The following is a 20880-nucleotide window of genomic DNA, read 5'->3' as shown; positions in this document are numbered from 1 at the left end:
AATCGCACATAATACTGTTGTGACATCTGAGCACAATGATGATGATGTGCGAAGCATCATGAACCTGTTTTTTTTTTTAACACTCATTATGTTACTTATTTTTATGCCACATTAGGCTAGAAACCAAATGTCCACATAAATGTTAATTTCCTCCAAACCGTGTTTAAAAATTATAATTAGAAAATTAAAAATAGATTTAAAAATTAATTTATTCCATCAAAGTCGTTATTTGGTGATTATTTCACTTCAGAAATGAAACTAGATAAAAATGGTGACATTAAACCCTTGTTACGTTTAAGAGGAAAGAAAACAACAACAACCAAAACACAGGTCCTGGTTTTTTGTTTTGTTTTGTTTTGTTTTTGTTTTTTGGAAATGTGTTCTCAAGGTTGACTGGCCTCGGGGGATAGAGAGGGAACTGTCTAAGCGTCTTCCACAATCCTGGGAAACTGACTAAATGAGGGTGTATAAGTGCGAACAGGTTGGGGGTTCACCCTCCGCTGAAAGGAGGGGCCTGGATGGCTAGGTGGCCCCAGAGCACCTGATGCTTGTCATGTGAGTCCCCTTCAGACTTGGTAGTTGGAGTCACCAAGAGTTCCTTGGGTGACTGCAGCCTGGGAGCATGGGAGCACTGAGAGGCCTGTGTATCCTCCCCCACCAACCTCAGAGCTATGACCAGCCACCTCCTCCAGGGACAGGTTTTTGGTCTATCACCTGATGTCATCCAAGGCTGTATGGGTTGGCCATATGGGATCTTTCTGTTCCAAATCACCAAGAAGAATAGGGCAGTGCTTTAGGCTGCCCTTCTAAGAGCAAAGGCTGTGTCAGCTTTTGCTGGGGTTGTAGATTTCTCTCACAGCATCTTTGTGTGATTTAGCTTGTCCATGGGGAATCAGAATGTGGAACGAGTGGATGAGACTAATCCTTTCTTTTGCACTGTTAGGGGTTGCCATAAACACCATTTGTTAAAAGGCATAATTACATTGGGAAAGTGCCTGATGACACAATTAAGCTACATAAACACACTGAAAACAAATGAAAACCAGGACACACCCACACCCCTTGTGTAAAGTGATTTTTTTTTCTGTATACACAGAAAAGAGAGGTCTGAACTGCTTTATTTCATTATTATTAATGTCTAGAAAAACCAAAGGATTGTATTTTTTCTGAATTTTCAATGATTGGACAAATGGAAAACCTGCCTGTAAGCTGGAAAATAGCTGGGAAACTGGATGCACAGCAGCCAATATGCACTCGCAGAGCAAGAGCATCCAATCTTAGCCATTCAAGGAACCTTTTTGTTTAAAGTTGGAGTCACTGCAGTATCGTCTAGTAGGAGAACTCTCCCAGACACAATGGCCCACTTTAAACATTTGAAGAACGAATTCGCTAGGGCCTTGCTCCTATTCAGGTATGATAGTTGAAAAAGGCACACACTATGATGGCCTGATCCTGAGTTATTTTCTTGTATTTTTGAGATATTTTATTTTCGATTATAATGTCATTGCAGGCATGAGAAATGGATCTCGAAATGCCTTGTGTTCTGAAAGGAATTAATGCAGCCTCCCAAGTGTGTGTGTGTGTGTGTTTAATACATGTGTGACAAAAAATAAGTCATATTTTGTCATGATTGGGTAACATATATGAGAAAATACATTTCTCCTTTTAAGGAAGAGAGTCATTGAAAGACTACTTCTAAGCTATTTTAGAAACTTTGGAGATCAAAGGACAAGAAAGAGCTTAACAAATCAAATAGCTGCTTTAGGACCCATCTGGGTCAAAGTCTATGGAGATTATCTATTTATCTATCCATCCATCCATCTATCTATCTATCTATCTATCTATCTATCTATCTATCTATCTATCTATCTATCTATCTATTCATCTACCCACTCCTCCCTATCTATCTATCTACCTATCTGCCTACCTATCTAACTACTTATCTGTCTGTCACAGGTCTTTTTTTAAATTAAATTACAACAACAACAACAACAACATCAACAACAACAACATATTCTAGCCTCCCTCAGCACACTTCTCTGCATTTCTTCAGGAACTTAACAAAGTGATCCGGTCTACTTGTTAAGCAGAAGCCTGGCAAGTAGCATAAGCTACGCTGTGAAGGGCCATTCACCCTCCGAGTGGAATAGCACACTTCCACAAGAAAGTTCCATAACGTCACAGTCAGGCAGAGTCACTTGCTGGATGTCTCCCAGTGTTGTCACCAATGTTCCTCTGTCCAGTGCACATGACCACATTACACCCAGAATACTGTCCCAGCCAATCTGATGACTTTTCGAGTCTAGTGTTCAGGTTATAATGCCCTGCTGTCCAGGATGGTAGGATCTGCACGGTTAATGAACATGAAACTAACCCTGAGCCGCAGAAACAGCAGCAAAGCACCGACTCTCTTTTGTTCATCCTTTCGCCTCTAGCCTGGGACTCCTTTTGGCAGCCTGCTTACTTAACACTCCAGGTGCCAGAAGAGAAGAGCAGAGCAAAGCAAGCATCCTGGCCATTGCTGTGACTATTGTTCCACCCACCACATCTACACTCTGGAAGTGCTTCCGGGTCTCCAGACAGCACAGCTCCATCCTCAACAGACCTCGGGTACTGAGATAGACCACTTACACCGGTGTGCACACTTGATCCTTTCAAATGCCTGTGTTAGCTTAGCTGTGCGACTTTGCACACTGGGTGCAGGCAAGAATCGCTGAGACGCAGATTGCTCAGGGTACCGTTAGGCTCCCGAGAAGGATCTATTTACCCCCAAAATGTACTGTTTCCTTCATGGCCCACTTATTTGGTCATTAATAAAATAAGCACTATACACAATACGTCATAGTTTTTAATTCAGAGTTAAAATGAAAACTAAGCTTTCCAAATGTCAAGCAGTTTGCAATTCACTCTTGCCAGCATAGCCCACACTATCATTACAGTATTACTATTGCTCCTGCATGTTCTCTGTGCGAGGACTATTGATTGGGCAATTACGTTTAAATGATGTGCACAAGGTCACCTGGCAGTAATTCAGTGGAGACTGAGACTCAAGCCTCCTTCCTCCTGTGGCCAACACTACCAAGAGATGCTACTATGCGTTTGTCACCCTTCACAAAACATCCCTTTGGTGATGCATAGTTTAATAACATTTGCTTTTGTAAGACACACATAAAACATAGGGCATCTGCAGGCTTAAAATCACTTAAATAGAAACGATAACTGTTACTAAGTCAGTAGCTTTGTGTTCCTAGGTGAACATTAGGGTGGTAGCTATCACTCAGTGTATCTTAATTTCTGATTGTCATTTTTACAGCTTTCATGAGAAGAGTTACCCCAACCCACCACCTCTATCTAGAAGCACATTTTGGTTGCTGTCTTCCAACTTGGAAATGTTTGTGAAATTCCCAGTAATTACTGACTTTTAAAAAGAAACACAGCCAGCCTGGTCTACAGAGTGAGTTCCAGGACAGCCAAGGCTACATAGAGAATCTAAAAGAAAAGAAAGAAAAGAAACAAAACACCTTTTAGAGTCACCACGCAGCCAGCTCTCCCTTTTCCTTTGTGGGAAGAGCCAATCGGCTTGGGCGCTTCATTATCAGACACGTGACATCGGCTACCTGTCTGGGAGTGAATGAACTTACAGAGACGGCTGTGGAAGACACACACTGATGGATTCCTGGGTCTTAGTTCATAGTTTTTATCAGCTTATTAGTGGCAGCCGCTCAAAAGGAATTATAGCTATTATACCCCATTACAAACACCAAACAATTTCCTTCTGCTGAGATTCGTGGGACGGCGTCTCCTGCCAGCGTTCATTCTCTTCCCTACACGTGTGCTTAAGAAATTGCAGGAGAGCGAGTTTCATTCTTTCAGCATTTGGGTCTATTGAATCCCATGAAACTGTGAATAAAAGCTTTTTAGAAGATTTAGGGGAAAAAAATCATCATCATCATCTCCCTCTTTTTTTTTCCTCCAGGAGCTAGAACGTGTTGAGAAACAATGTAAAAGAGGAAATCGCTTTTGCTCCCATTTCATCTTTTGTAGTTAGTCTGAAAGGTGCAGGGAGGACTGGTTGCACAAGTTAAGAACATAAGCCTGCTTTACCAACAATGGAAAGGGATGTATGTTTAAGCGGGTGGGATAAAATGATACAAATCTTACTTTTTTTTTCTAATTAGGCAAAACGGGCATACTTAAATGGCCTAATAGGTCTTCGGTACAGGAGGCCGAGTTATAAATGTTAGACCTACAAGAGCGTAGGGCTCCGCAGATGCTCGTTTGCCTGTGGGCAAGTGTCATGATTTTATCTCCTCATACTGGCCATATTAATAGTGCAGGGCTGCTGTAAGCTCTGCAGTTACTGGTTCCAACTTCTTTTTCCTCCAGCTCTGAAAAGATCTGTTGTTAAGTTGCCAGGGGACAGAGGTATAATAGCATCACTAAGGGCTTAATTACCACGTAAACCCTTTAGCCCTTCGCTTTGAATTCGCTTTTGTAGGATTATGGGGGACTTTTAAGGAGGCTGGACCAGGCTTGTAAACTTCAAAAATAACTCCGGAGTTTCTGTATGACTGCCACAGCAGGGTACAGCAGCCTTCTCTTCCAGGTTTCAGAGTCAAGAGAGTCATGAGGCACTGAAGCTGGAAGTCGTTAACATATGACTGTTGGTGGCCCTCCAAGGAAGATGGATAGTCAAGAACAGTTGCAGCTGGACAGGTATGTGCATGCCCAAACCTCTTGAGCTATGCACGAATTGTCTTTCTTTAGATTTTTCTTTAAGAAGGGGAGGGGGCGGCAGGTATTGCCCAGGGAAGTCCGATGTCTGGTTTTTGGAAGGAAATATTGACAAGAACAAATAGATGAGATTGCTAAGACATGCTAGGTAAAAGTGTCACAATTTTGCTGCTGTTTATTTTGGATTTTTGAGACAAGATTATATTTCATAGGAGAGGTTGGCCTTGAACTCAGGATCCTCCTTCGTTAGCCTCCCAAATTATGAGGTTATGGTCACATAATATCATAGTCAGCTTGGAGTTGTACAATTGGACCGTTGAGTAAAAGGCTTCACTTAGACTAAGTAAGTTAAGAGAACTTCGGTGAGTAAGTTCAGTAGTAAGTCCCTAAGGTCTCTTAAAAACATCCAGTGCTTACATCTGAACTGAGGCTTCTGGCCAGCTGTACCTACACGTGTTCTAAGAAGTGGGCATCCCTGCATGTGAACATCAAGCTTTGTGTCACTTTCAAAGATCACACTCTAGAATTTTTCTATTATGTTAAATTTAACTATATGGGAAGAATTAAGTGTTAAGGTTTTACCACAGGGGGTAGAAATCCTTGCAATTTTTTTTTTTGTGACATTTTCTCCATTCTTAAAGTTAAAAAAAAATGTTTTTACTAATTCTTTGCACAATTCATGCATGCATACAATGTATTTTGATCATATTCACCCCCTTGCCTCCTGTAAACTTCCAGAGCTCCTCTTTACCTCCCCACCCAGTTCCCATGTCGAGTCCTCTTCTTCAACTTTAAACCTACCAAGTCCACTTTGTGTTATCCATACATACCCTCCCGGATGTGAGACCATCCACTGGAGCATGGCTAACCGACAAGAGTTCACACCCTCAAGGAGAATGGAATCTTCTTCCCAGAGAAGTCCTCATCTATCCATAGCTCCTCAGGTAAGGGCAGAACCTCTTGAACCCCACCCCTTCCACGCTGAACTGTTGTCTGGCTTGACCTGGGTAGGTCTTACACAGGCAACCATAGCTGCAATGAGTTCATGGGTGCAGTGGTCCTGTCAGGTTCAGTTCCACCCTCTCTGACCTTATGATATTTCCATATCCTCTTCTTCCATGGTCCCTGAGCCTTGGAGGCAGAGGGGGCAGGTCCTATCTAGAGCTAAGCACTTCGCAGACACTTATTCTCTGTACTGTTGAGCATGGTCTACTACATAAAAACCTTCTCTGATGAGGTCTGAGAGCTGAACTAATTTGCAGGTGTAGAGATAAGTATTTAGATAATTGATATTTTATTTTATATTATATCTACTTAGTAAGATAAAAAAAATAGTTGGTTCCCTTTGGGGCCTATGAACTCCCCATCCATGGATTTTGGGTCAGATCTACCATACTATGGGTAGGTTTTCCCTGTGAAGTGGGCCTTGAATCTAATTAGAAAATGGTTGGCTACCCCCTATATAGCCCTATTGCACTTATAGGTATATCTTGGTAGATGATTAATAATTGCAGGTCATGGGGCTCCCATCTGGGTAAGTCTTTTGATAATATTTCCCCTTCATCACCCTGAATAGCACCTTCTAGAACTACAAAAGTTAGCCAGTGGGAAGAGATTTTTTTTTTCTGGTTGGTTCACGATTGATTTCTCTATATACTGTAACTAAAATGCATGATGTTTTCAGCAATAAGCTCTTAATAATATAGATATGGTGGGAAATCAAGAACAAGGACAAGAGCCTGAATTGTTCTAGGTTCTCTGGAGTCTCCATGACCAGTGGCCCATAAGGAGACAATCCATACCAGACACTGAGGTTATCATATCAGTTGTACACATAAATCTACAGCAACTGTGGATACCTGCACAAGATCAACACAGTTAAGAATTACAGCTCAGACCTGTGAACTGGTGCCCATGGCTCCACTCCTAACTGAGAGCTGTGGGTAGCTATGCCTTCTGGAACAGGAAGAATCATTTTTCCTTGGAGGTTGACTACTGCCGGTATTCCACTAGATGACCCTATAGCCATGCATCTATTGGCAGCAGTAATTGGACCACAGGTTGTAATTACATGGGGCTCCATGTTCTATAGGGGACATTGTGAGGTTTGATATGATATCTTGATCTTGAGGGATAATGCCCCAAAAAATATTAAAACTAATCTTATCTTAAACATTTTGATAAGAAACTAAAAATATCTTTAAGTTAACTTGTTTTCAGTTTGGCAGATTATCTTCTTTGAAAAGAAATGTTTTCATGGAGATTGAGGACCCTAGAAGTGATGAGTAACAGGCATGGGCTAGAGATGAGAGCCCAGCTTTTGTTTCAGCTGCTAAAATGATTCTACTTCTTTGTTAGTGGGGAAATACCACAAAATGCTTAGGTGTCTGGAACTGGTACTTACTTATACATAAACCTTCAATAAAGAAATATGATTACTAAATAAATACAAAGCTAAAATGTGTATCTGAGTTTTAAAAGCTAATCAATTTTGAAACATTTTAGTATAATTATTTATAAATTAGTTTAAAAATAATTAGTAATTGTGTCAGGTTAATAGAAGAATATTGAAAAAACTGAAGTAACCAACTGTAAAAAATAAAAACTAATTAAACTGTTTAAATATTGCCCAACTCCCCCACTTTGGGCAGAAAAGACTTGAAGAACTGTACACTTTCCTTGTGTAGGCAGGTGGGCTGAGAGGAAATGTTGAATATTTTCTTCCTAAATTAATTTGGATAAAAAAATAGTTTTCTGTTCAGACTATAAGAGAAAACAAAATGAAAGTTTACAGTTGCACATTTCTGGGCAGCTCTTCTCTGGCTGCCTGAGTAGGGGTTTTCTTGGCCATCACTACACAGATTTGGGAGGGAATTCACCCTTGCCAGGGAGCAGTGATCATAAATCCCCACTTATCCTTTCTCTGACTTGGGGTGGATGAGGATGAAGCTGTGGCCAGAAGTAAGAGAAGTTCAGGCCACAGAGTTCTTACAAGTGCAAATGACCTGTGACCATCTAACCACAGAGGGGCGCAGGTCAGCTCCCTGGGCAAAGCCAAGCTCCAGGCTGTACTAACAATAGGTGTGGAGTTCACATTGGCACCAGCGGCTTTATGACTCACCCTTCCAATCTGTGCCTGTGGCATTTAGAAAGTTTTCACTAATAATTTTGATCCAGTTGATAGAGAAGGAACAATGGTAGGTTTGTGTGAGCCCATGGATTCTTCCAGGCAGAGCCAGCTTAGTTTTCCCATCCGTGTCTCATTTTCAACAGGAGAAGTAATGATGAGGGTGAAAACATCTCAGAGGTTGACTCACATCCCTCTTTGCTCTGAATTTCTTTTTGTTTTCTTTTTTTCTTTTTCTTTTTTTTTTTTACTTGTGCACAAGTCTAAGGCTTTCTGTAGAGGTGATCTGTCACATGCATGGCTTCAACCCCAAGAGAAAGTTTTATTTGGAAAATTTAAGTTACATTACTTGAGGTGTTTTTGAATGAGGCAAATTGGGAGAAAAAGAACTTTTGCCTGGACTGTCTAGCTGCATTGTGGTTAATTATAAGGGAAATTAGAGGGGAAAGCCCTTCTTGGGGTAATTGCATTCTTCCTAGATGACCTCAAAAGGCCTTCTATGGCGCTGCCCCATTTGAAAAGATTGGCTAACACTGGAGTGTAGATTTGAACTTTACCTGAGCTACAGTAAGCACCAGAGATAGGAAATGAGACTTACTGCAACCTGACAGCCCAGGGGTCATTTTCTGAGGAAATCTAGGCCCTGAATTCATTTTACTATTATCCAAGAAAGACTTACCTTCAGCATAAAGGGTTTGCAAAATTGTCCAAACTACTATATTGTCTGGAATTGGACAGTGGTCCAAACTATAATAATGATAATTGTCTTTAAAACAATTCTGGATAATTGCATTAACTCCGAAATTAGCTAGTACATGGAGTTCTTGCTGACATCAAGAGTCTTCCACCCCAGATGTTCCTCCTGTGTAGGAGAGAGTTGAGACAGAAGGTCTGAGTGCAGCCTTTCTCCCATTCCTTTCTCTTTTGCTCCACTGGCAGCTACTGTACCTCATGATTTAAACATGGACATTTCTAATTAAGTGAGAGCTCAGCTGCATTCTTGAACTAATTTATAACATTTGATTTGAAACGTAATAGCTTCAATCTTCATTTGATTAAAAACAGTCATATAGTGTACATGGTTACTATTTTGATGCTCCAACATGCAGTTTTTATTTTTACATTCCCCCTTTCTACACAGCTGTTCAGCTAATATCATCCAAAATTTTTTAAAGACTATTTTTTGTAACAGCATGTTCAGGCGTCCTTATGAGGCAGAAATATTCACATTCTAGGATCCTAGTATTTTCAGAACAGTAAAGGGATGTTTTTCATAGAGTCACCCCTTCCAGGAAAACTAACTTTCAGAAAATTTATTTAACTTTCCTTGGGATAAAGAGCAATGTAGGATTTTTGGCAACACAAAAATAGTTTACTTTGATATGTGTAAACCATGAGTGCATTACATGTAAAAATTCCTAACTCTAAGCTTACTTATTATCTTAAGAAAGGGATTCTTAAAGTAAGTCTGCCATTTGTGTTTATGAGGCTACCTACATTATTTGTTAAGTTTTCGTGCATATGTTTTTGTGCATGCATAGGATTTTGGTTGGGAATCTTCTAGAATGAAGGGAAAAGCAATGCAGAAAGAAGGGCAGCCTACACATAAGTACATGCCAAGGACTTCGGTGTGGTCCCAGGAAGAGGCTCAAGACATCCTCAGAGGTGACATAATGAATCTTTAGTTTGGATTTAGAGTACAAATATTATGTTAGAGGTAATGGAAACTGTAGGAAGCACTATGGTTGGCTTCAAATTCAGAAAGATTATCTTGCCTGCATGATAGGAAATGGAGATAATGGAAGATGATAGAAAGCCAAGAGATAGGCAGAGAAGAGAGGGCGACAGAGAGGAGAGGGTGACAGAGAATATGGAAGGAAAAAGCACATAGAATTATGTACAGGACAGCAAAGCATAGCTAGAGCTATCATTTGGCTGTTGGACTTAGAATTTAGAGTTTAAGAGGAATGTATTCCTAGCTTATCTTTATTTAAAGCTTGCATATTTATTTCAGTCCTTAAATTTATTAGGCCATCTGTTTCCTCCTCCTCCTCTTCCTCCTCCTCCTCCTCCTCCTCCTCCTCCTCCTCCTCTCTCTCTCTCTCAATTGCTAGTGTATCACATTTTCTTCTTTTTCTTTCTGCCATCCCTTTTCCTTTCTTCTCTCCTGCATTTTCTTTGTATTAACATGATGTCATTTGCTAAACCCCAAATTTCTGTAGGGTTTATTTAAAAATTCACTAAGTATTGCCTTACCCATGGCCTCTACCATACCAATATCTCAGTTTCCTTCTCTCAAAGATGGGTATTTTCAGCTCTAATAGATTTTGCTACTGAAGGCTTAATTCCAGCTATGTAAACACCTTGCTTATTGTGGTAGTTTAAGTGGTAAATGTGCCCCTGCAGGCTCAGGTGTTCGAACACTTAGTCCCCAGTTGGTGGCCGTGTTTGGGCTCACAGCCTTGCTCTGCCTCCTGCTCTGGCTCTCTACTCCACGCTTGTGGTTGAGGATGAGATCTCTCAGCTTCCTGCTCTGTCGACATGCCTACCATGTGTTGCTATCACGGGTTCTTGTATTTCTGGAACAACAGGAAGAATAAACTTCTCTCCTAAGTGGCTTTTGGTTACTGTATTTTATCAGATCAAGAGAAAAGTAACCAAAACAGTTATATTGTTACTTGTAGGTTTTTCCAGTATTAGGCATTATTAATGAATTTTTCACTATAAAGGATGAAAATATAGCTTTTTTTTCACCTCATCCTTTGCTGCCATGTGACTTCCTGATTCAAGCTTCACCTTGACCTTTTCTCTCCAAATGAAGGTGCTACTTTTGACCGGTTAAGGGGTGTGTGGTATGAGTCAGGTTGTTATATTTTAGATATTCTGCCACCCAGGCTCAGCTAAAGCACCTATTCCTCATTCGTCTGCCCTCCAGTTTCTGGTTCCCTTGCCTCCTCCTCCTCCAGGTCTGTAAGAGCAGAGGCGACCTAAACCAGTTTTCTTTAGCAGCTTTTCTATTTCTAGTAGAAGTGAAAGTAAACACATGAACTCATACTAACATCCTTACCTAAAATCTTCACTAATTCTTGGTGATTTGTAATCATCTTGGATCATTCCATGAATCCATCTAATTTTGAATGAGAGTTAAATTTATAGACATACTCTCCTCTAATCCATCTGTCTACTCAATATAGCTTTTATCTAGCCTGAATCCCTGGGCTTCTCTAGACTATGTATATCTTCTCCACGTGATCATGTGGACCACTGTGCTGCCTGTATGTTTCCGACAGCTCATTTGCTCACAGTCTGCACACATAGGAGTGGATGTTCCTGTTGTATGACTCTGTTGCCTGCACACACAAACTTTATGAAGAATACCAAATAGAAGGGGGGGCTGTAAGGGTAGAAGACACTTAGGAAATTAATGATTTATCAATAAAATATGGCTTCCCTCCTCTACTCCAGGCTCAGAAAAATTCAACTTTTAATAGTGTGGAGTATGGCTGTGTATCTGTAAGTGTTGTAGACACTGGCTTCTGTTTTATGTCATTGATTAAATAAAATAATACTTAAACCATGTCAGGTTATGATTGAGACAGAAAATAGTGGGAGTAAAGGAAGATAGTGCCAAGTCCTGTGTGGCTGTGGAAGGGACAATGTGACACAATTCCCTCCCCTGGAGCAGAGCCAACAGTGCATGGGGCTCTATGAATGTTGATGGCTGCTTGGTGTAAGACTTGTCTGCATAATAATGTACATATTTTTACTTCATGTTCATCCTTTGGGAAATATCTCTCTGTCAAGGTTAATGATTCCATGATAATTAGAAGCAGAGTGTCTAATGTTCCTTAGAAAAATGGTAAAAGCTATGAACTTCAGGACAGCTGTTAAGGCTATGGGCAAGAACTCTGAAAACATGAGGTCAAGAATGTAAAAATTTCTCAACTATGCAAAATATAAGGAAGCGATATGAATTGTGTGAGGGTCTTAATGGATCTAAAAGAACAAAAGCAGCTGTGTTAATGATCTAGCTTGTCAGAAAGATACAATGGCAGGCAGATTCCTAAATTCAAGGTCAGCCTGCGACAGAGCAAGTTTACGTTCAGGCGTAGTGGGAATGGTAATCTCAGGACAGGATCTCACCCAGCTAAATTTATTGTTTGTGCTTACAAATTCAGGCTGATCTCTGAATTCATTTTCTATGTTAAAAAACAAACAATGTACTTAATGTTTATTTCTAAGAATCAAGGGGCTAAAGTCATAGAATCCTTTTTGTGGGAAAATCAAAAGGAAACCTGGGATAATGATTGAATTGATATGTAAATGAAAGACTGGGCTTTGGTCTTCAAGAGCTGAGCTAACTAGATGTCTATCTGTAGAGCCATCTTGAGCAGAAGACAGAGCTGCTAGCTTGTACCCACAACTGGCTCCAAGTCATTCTTTCACCTCTCCCAAATACCCCTTCCTCTGGAATCCCCTCCAAGCTGAGGCTGGTCCTTGACATTTACATGCATGAAGCACCAATCATTTTTACTTGTGTGTGTGTGTGTGTGTGTGTGTTCTTTAAATCTATAAAACGCCAATGAGCTATATTAGAACAATCAGCCTCATGATATTTGGGGGCTATCTGGGAGGACACATGTGATGACAAAAATATCCAGGGCATCAACACTTGTGTGGATAGTCTAGAGACCCATAGACAGTCTCACTATAAACTCTCAAAACATTGGCATATCTGGCAAATCAGGAGCAACTCTGCACTTTCAGAATTTTCTACTCTAATTTTTCAGTTGTTGTGGAGATTAGATTTGGTTGAAACTAGTCCATTTAGGTGCTAGGTTCTCATATAGAGTAGCATTGGCATTGTCTTTTTTTTTGCCACAGTGTAAAAATGATAATTGGTTTGATAGACATAGGTCAACACATTTAGAGCACAGCCACTACCTTGAGAAGGATATGACACAGTTGCCACAGAAAAAGCTGGAGAAAATGAGTAATTGTGTATTGTGAGAGTACTAAAGCTATGAAGACTGGTTTCCAATGACTTGCTCTATTTTTAACTATGAAAGGTAGCTACAAGGTTGTTCACAGATGCATATCACCATAGATCGAATACATGTAAGGGGAAGGGGCTACACTTACTATTGTAATCCAGAGACACTGACAAGGAAAGAAGAAACCAACTGAGAGACATGGAGTGAAGAAACCCAGTCTTCTTTGACCACTAATTATGGACAAAATCAACTACACCTGAAATAACTGCTCTCTCATCTCTCATTTGGTTTCTGCTACAAACTACCATTCCAGCAAGTTATCACCCCACTGGGGAACCTTTGGCCAGTTGGGGTGATCAGAGCTGGGGGAGAAATGCTTTCCCCATTTGTCTCCAAGGTAGATAGTTCTGAGGTTCATTTCACAAGGATCAGGTCCTAGTTTTGTGCAGCTGTGGCTAGTTTAACAGTATACCTTTGGACTGGTTTTTCATCTTTCCGTGTTTCATCCCTGATGTTTACCAAGCAGATTTTATTAAAATATTAGTGAGAACAAATGTCCAAAAAGAACCAACTAATTGGAATGAACAGGTGGAATGTATGGCATCTTTTTGCCTTCTTGTACACTTCCTTGCTATTCTTTCCTATTATATAAATAACACAGCTGGGCAGTGGTGGCTCACGCCTTTAATCCCAGCACTTGGGAGGCAGAGACAGGCAGATTTCTGAGTTAAAGGCCAGTATGTTCTGCAGAGTGAATTCCAGGACAGCCAGGGGCATACAGAGAAACCCTGTCTTGAAAAAAAGAGAGAAATAAAGAAAGAAATAAAGAAAGAAAGAAAGAAAGAAAGAAAGAAAACATAAGGCTTGTAGTTGAGATTGGGATGCTCCTCTCCAGTGACAATCATGTCTTCTGGTTATAATATCTCTTGTACTATTAAGTATTAAGCTATAGGTCATTGTGACATACATTAAGTATCCCTTTATTAGCAAAGAGAACTGTAAGGGGGGGAGTACTTTAGTGAGCATATATTTCTGGTCTTCAGTAGACATCTTCAAACTCAGAGATTGATATCTTCTGTGGTTACTAACAGTTTTGAAGAATGTGGGTCTAATAAGGGATTTCTAGTGGTGAACAGATATCACATTCAATTTTAAAGTACAAATTCCCTGACACTGGAGGTGCTTTTAATAAATTTCTTTTCATTTTGGTCTCTCCTTCCTAGGATTTATAGGGGTTTCCAGTGTGGTGTAATGTTAGCAATGCTGGTGAACCCATAAGATTAATCCTATAAATCCAAGTCTTTCTGTACGCCTATGTAGACATGTACATGACCCCCTGGTTCCTATTGATAGAGACAAGGTGTGCTTCTTGAAAGACTCAGAATGTAGCAATGATTGTAATACATGGACCTAACACTATATTACAATAATTATAACATCACTAAATTAATAATCATCATTATGTGATTATTAAAGTTATGTACATTGAATAGCTCATTCTCTAGTTTTAACTAATCAAGAATATGTAGTAAGATATCTCAGGGTGCTAATTATGCTTGCTAGGCCTCCACAGTCAGTCTGTAGCTATCTGAGTTATCTGCTAATTTGGTATGCCTGCAGGTTATCCTAATGAGAAGGAGGAAGTGACAGGCACTGCTCATGCTTGAATCTCTGACAGCTAAGGCCTTTGGAAGGCAGGCTACATGGTTTATAGCAATACGGTTAGAAAAAGAACAGAGAAAGGAGGTCTCTCCTTCCTGCTTCTAAGAAAATAAGATCGATGCTGGTTTTGAAAGGAGAGCAATACATTTTGGACCTGTTCCCTAGGGCAAAAAAAAGCAGAGGCAAAGTAGAAATACTAACCTTACTACAAATGAGACTAATGCTGATGGCTTGGCTTATCCAACCAGAGATGAGAGAGAGAGAGAGAGAGAGAGAGAGAGAGAGAGAGAGAGAGAGAGTGTTTTCTGCTGCACAGCATTTTGGCAAGGATGGCGGGCTGGACAGCTATCTCCTAAGAAGGAGGAAGGAGGAAGGACAGGCTTATGCATGCCCAATTTCTCTTCCAAACTCTGCACCTGGCAGTTAAGATGGGAAAGGAGGGAGGCTACTGTAGCAAGTTAATATGGTTGTGATAATAAAGTGCTTAGATCAGGTGACTTTAACAGCAGACATGTACTCTCCCACCTGGAGGCTGGAAGTTGGAGATGAAAGGTTTTTTTTTTTTTTTTTTAATCTTGGCTCCCACATCCCATTTCAGGTTTGCATGGCATTCTTCCTATATATTGTCTATGTTCAAATTCTCCCCCCAACTTTTATGAGAACATTAGTGATATTGGATTCAGTGTTCATGTCTTCCTGTATGACTTGAAGAGGGGAGGGACTGTGAGGAAAAACTCAGACTGTAGTGTGGTGGTGCAATGGTAAAGATATGACCAATGAGCTGGAAAGACTTGGGAGCAGAACATACCAACAGCTCATGACAACCATTCGTTTGGCTTTTGAGGGAGCACAGATGAGATGGAGAGATAAACAGCTCTTGGTTGCTGTTAGGGGTGGCCCTAATTAAAGACCCTTAACTATTAGCTGCTGTGTTGGTGTATTAGTTCCTTTTCTGTTGCTGTGATAAAATGTCATGACCAAAGGGAACTTAAGGGAGAGTTTATTTGGTTTCCAAATCCAGAGGGATGAGAGCCCATCATGGTGGGGGAAATGGTACCTAAAGTTGACCATACAGCACCACCAGCTGGGAGACCAAAGGTTCCAAGACTACAATATATTGGAGATGTTCTTCCTTTAAATAATTACATTCTTGTTTGATAATAATCTGGGTGACTTGGGCCAAGATGCTGTGAAATCCAAGAAAGAAAGGCAGAGTTAGGGTGGCAGAGGGCAAGGACTGGAGCATAACTAACTGGATTGTAGTCCCTCATAGCAGCAGGGCCAACAGGGCTCCTGAAACTTGGGTCATAAAGGAGAGAGATATTTAATTTCGGCTAATATGAGAGTCAGGCATAATCCTGTCACCAAGGGCTGGTTGTAAACTTTCATATATCTCTCTAATCCTTGTGTTTGGTTATAGTTTGCTGGGAAGCTATGTAGGAAAAAAAGTGATGATTGTTATTTTGGGGCCATTGCGGTGGATATGACTTAAGATGAATGCAGTAATATCAAGTGATCTACACAAGTGCTGAGCCAATGATTCTTGGCAGTCCTCAAGAGTTTACCATGTTTCATATGAACTATTTTTTTTTGGTGGGGATCTTCAGCTTTTCCATTTGCTCCCACAAAGAACATGAGGTTTTTATCTGGGTGAGGAGTATTTGGAATTGGCAGGCCTAACCCCACCACATCACCCAGCGTTTTATTTGCGTGTGCATCTCTGTGTGAGTTTGTGACCAGCATGAACTAACCATTAGTATCATGTTGAGTAAGGAGCTAGTCAGGGAAGCTAAATAGTGAAGAGGCCAAAATAAGAATTCAAGGACTGACTGAAAAGCGTGAGTTCAAATCCCTTCTTTGGCAGATAATTTTTAAGAAGTGCATTTAGTGTCTTTTTCAGGCTTCCCAGTGTTTTCTTCTATCAAACAGGAGAATAGATTCATCTTATAAAGATGGCTGTGAGACATAAGAGTGGTAGATTTTGGTGTGCAGTCTTTTTGCTGTATGTTACTCTTTGTATAGGTTCTCTATGTCCTGTGAGGGGACTGCTGAGCAGCTGCGGCTGTAATGACGGCAGATTCCTCTTCGTTGATTTATGTATCAAGTTTCAAAATAAGGCACCTTTGGGATCTCATGAAAAGATGTTAGCAAGTCTCTTGAGCAGAAGATCTGAAGTGTTTTCAGTCCCCAAAGTTCAAATTCTATAGTAGACAACTCTTTATTCGCACAGTGATATCTAGAATCTGTTGTAGAGAGATGGTGTGAAGATTGATGGATTGTGTGAACATCTAAAGTGCCTGATTTGTTCCCCTTTTGCATGGTAAGTTCGAGTATGATCAGGGGATGGGAGAACATTGTCCTCTGGGGCCATAAACCATGTATACAAGACAACCAGAAAGCTACGGGGGAAACTAAGTCACTCTGGAAGATATCGTTTTTTCAGACAAGCAACACTATGTCTGCACAAAGGTATAAATACACTAGCATGTGCCTCACAAAGTAATAAAAAGCTCTTTGGAATATCAGATACTTCATTTTCTTTTCTTCTTTTCTTTTTTTTTTTAAAGATTTATTTATTATATGTAAGTACACTGTAGCTGTCTTCAGACACACCAGAAGAGGGCACCAGATCCCATTACAGATGGTTGTAAGCCATCATGTGGTTGCTGGGATTTGAACTCAGGGCCTTTGGAAGAGCAGTCAGTGCTCTTAACCGCTGAGCCATCTCTCCAGCCCTCATTTTCATATTTGTATATATCATAGCATGTAATATATGTATGTATCATACAATATATTCATGTATGTATGTGTGTGTATGTATGTGTGTATGTATGTGTATGTATTATGTATGTATGTATGTATGTGTGTATGTATGTGTATGTATTATATATGTATGTATGTATGTATGTATGTATGTAGTATCCAGTGTGCCCTGATATCATGATATACCATGCACTTTGATGGGTACCCATGTTTATGTTTCTGTAGGGTATGCTGATATTAGGAGTTTGGAGGTATGCCATTCTTCTGTTTATTTTTTTAATTAATTAATTTATTATTATTATTATTTTTTTACACTCTGAATTTTACTCTCCCCACCCCCATCCACTCTCCTTCTGTTCCACATCCCATACCTCCTCCCCGCCCCATTCTTCTGTTTATAATTAAGGTTTTATAATTAAGGTAGAAGATAGATCTGCTCTTTTCATTTTAAACTAGCAACTACACCTAGAAACAAGATATTACTGGTGGTTTCCTGCTAAGGTAATAGCAAGACAAAGGATGCCCACAAACATTCATTAGGACTTGCCTTGGGGGGCTGGCGAGATGGCTCAGCGGGTAAGAGCACTGACTGCTCTTCCGAAGGTCCTGAGTTCGGATCCCAGCAACCACATGGTGGCTCACAACCACCCGTAATGAGACCTGATGCCCCCTTCTGGTGCGTCTGAAGACAGTTGCAGTGAATTACACCAGAGCGAGCGGACCGGCAGAGGTCCTGAGTTCAACAGCAGCCACACACATGATGATTCATGGCCATCTGTACAGCTACAGTGTACTCATACACATAAAATAAATAAATAAAAAAAAAGCAAGAAAGGACTTGCCTTGGATTTTTTTCTCTTAATTCCTTTTCACAGATTGAACTACTAAGGTTAAAGATTAAACTTCATCTTGAAGCACAATTATTCTTTGTCACCAACATCATCAGACAGCTTACGGCATGCTGTACCATGTTCCTGTCCAGAATTCTCTATGCTTGTGCTTAGATATCTATGCACAGTATCCATTGCTATCCCTTAGAGATTTGTTTCAGGACCCTTGCAGACAGTTGTCTGTGTGTGCTTCATCCTCCTATGCATGGCATTCACATCCAACCATATCCCCAGTTATACTTTAAACCACTTTTAGTTTACTTTTAATACCTAAGAGCCTATAAATGATTGTAAAAACCGTTTTGTGTAAGAAAAACATCAGGGGGCCTGTACATGCTCAGTATAGGCATAGTTTTTAAAAAGTCGTTTTAACCCAAGGTTGGCTGACAGTGTGGGGACAGAGCTTAGGGATATGGAGAGCACCTTGTGCAGTGTAAACCTGGTATATTGACTGTCTGTGCTCACACTGGAAGTGCCCACACCGAAAGCTTTTACCTGAGAAAATGTCACAGGAGTAAATCTATCCGCACTGTTGTGTGCTCACATAGTCCAGCCCTTTAACCTGTTGTCTGGCTTTCGGATTGTGAACACTCACATTGTTGCCCATTTCCACTAATACCTAATGTACAGTGATGATTCTTTAATTGGCTCTTTTGTACAAAGCAAGAGTTTTTCTTAAAAAAAAAAAAAAAAAAAACCTTGAAATAAAACTGTTTGGGCTAAAGATTTTAAAAACACTCAAACATAGCAGATGTTTTTACTTTACTTAAGAACCAGATGATTATTGAGATCTGATTTTGTAACTGACGACACATCACTGTTTTTGTTGCATTTTATCATTTACTTGCACAATAATCATAAGTGGAGAACCTAGAGATAAAGGACATCCCCCTTCCTTGGGAACGTGTACACTGAGATTTACAGAGTCTGTTCCCTTTGTGTCACTATCTGTAAGCTTACTTGTTCTTTTGAAATGAACCATGGCAGAGTATACAGCAGCCTCCAGTGACAGGTAACAGTGTTGTTCCCTAACCTCACATCATTCTCTGCAACCTCAAGAAAGCACAAGGCACCTGAGTGTGTCAGTTACAATGCACTTGACCTCATTATTCAGCCCAATGTTTCTGTTCTTCCATCATAAAATCAGCCGCATTTCTTTTTTCCCCCCCAGCCTCTCAGAGTAACATCCAGTCCCAGTCAGCATGTTTAATGTACTTCTCAATGATGTTCTAGCACAGTCAATTTTTGTATCTCGTGCATGTGTACATATGGTAAGCATTTCTCCAAGTCCTAGCCATGTGGGGGAGGAATATTGCGGTTGCTTTGTTAATGCAGTGTTTGTGTTGGAGCGGGTATGGCCCCGTGCTTTAACTCTCAGCACTGGGCGTAATGAGATGGCTTTGATGGTGGTGTAAGAGACTAAGGATGGTCACAGCTTCACACTTCAAAGCTGAGCATATGGGGTGAATACTGGGGAAGCTTTGTACTCTTTGGGGATGGTTGGGAGACAATTCTTAACAGCTCTGTTTAATGAAGACATTGGAAAAGAAATATTCTATCTTTAAAACAATTTTGAATTGCAAAGAGAGAAATTTCCACGACCCCCCTCGTTCCACAGACTAAACTAAGAATAATTTTTCCTAGTCTGCACTTAATTAGAGGCGGCGCAGCTCAGCATCACTGCTGTACAGTATTTTCAAATGCCACTCTTTAAAACGTAATGGAACAAGATTACCCAGCCAGCCTTACTTTAGAGATATGTATGGATTGAGGTAAACACTCTTAAGGCTACCTGCCTTACCATCTGCGAGATTTTTATCATTTCTGATAGAAAAAATATCCCCCATTCTCATTAAAAAAACACACACACACAAATTAAAAAAAAATTATGAACAAACATCCCCTTGACTATATTAAGAGAGCTATGCTAAAAACAGAGAGTGAATATAAGATTTTAAGTCTAGCACCGGTTTAATTTTTAGAATTTTGTGCTTTTTTTTTTCTCTCCCTCTTCTTGGTTTGAGTCTGAGGTGCTCGGGTAGGTTGGAAGAGGCGTTCTTGATGAGCAATGGGCTTATGAAAAGATCTTATGCTTTTTTTTTTTTGAGTTTTCACCAGCGTTCTGGCTGAAGAATAACAATGGTAAAGCATGCATTTGTGTGAGGGGCGGGGCAGAAGGAGAAGTTAACTTCTTAGAGAAAAGAGTGACAGATGAGGGGTTTTTCTAAGTTGTGCAATTTGGCTGCAATTAAAAGTGTAACAAACACTAAGCTTATGAATTATGTTCCTTGAGCTGCTGAAATACAATTCTGCCTAACAGTTGAATTTCTATTTCGTTCATATTAGTACTCCTAAATTGCTATGAAGAGAAACAGAAGCAGAAGGGAAGACAGTAGCGCTACATCCATCGTGACACGAAGCATGTGCCGGTGTAAGGCAGGCAGGTACATTTAATTAAGCAGATTCTTTAAAATGTCTTTCACAGTGACTTTATTATTGTATACGTTCAATAAAATCCTGCATCTCAGCCATAGTTCTATTTACTCTAGACTTAGAAAAGGTCCTCATATGGCAATATGAAGCCCATAGTTCTCAGTGCACCAGGAAAACCTCACTGTATTGGCTTCTCTGTAAAGAGGAATGTCAAAGAATGCATCAATGTCTCCAGAGTTAAGACTTGAAAGTGCTGAATATACATGCATAGAAGTCG

The 20880-nt window shown here is 40.2% G+C and overlaps 1 long non-coding RNA gene across 1 annotated transcript; it reads left to right on the top strand.

Annotated features, from left to right (window-relative positions):
• The first annotated feature begins 2271 nt into the window (after positions 1-2271).
• On the top strand, positions 2272-20615 carry LOC116088445. Its single transcript, XR_004117896.1, has 4 exons — positions 2272-2610; positions 4607-4716; positions 5473-5678; positions 20517-20615. It is a non-coding gene; the product is annotated as an uncharacterized LOC116088445 (long non-coding RNA).
• Positions 20616-20880: the final 265 nt, after the last annotated feature.

Source organism: Mastomys coucha, unplaced genomic scaffold (assembly GCF_008632895.1).
Source record: "Mastomys coucha isolate ucsf_1 unplaced genomic scaffold, UCSF_Mcou_1 pScaffold14, whole genome shotgun sequence".
Lineage (NCBI taxonomy): Eukaryota > Metazoa > Chordata > Mammalia > Rodentia > Muridae > Mastomys > Mastomys coucha.
Note: the sequence above shows the minus strand (reverse complement) of the source record. Positions and strands in the feature narration are given on the sequence as shown.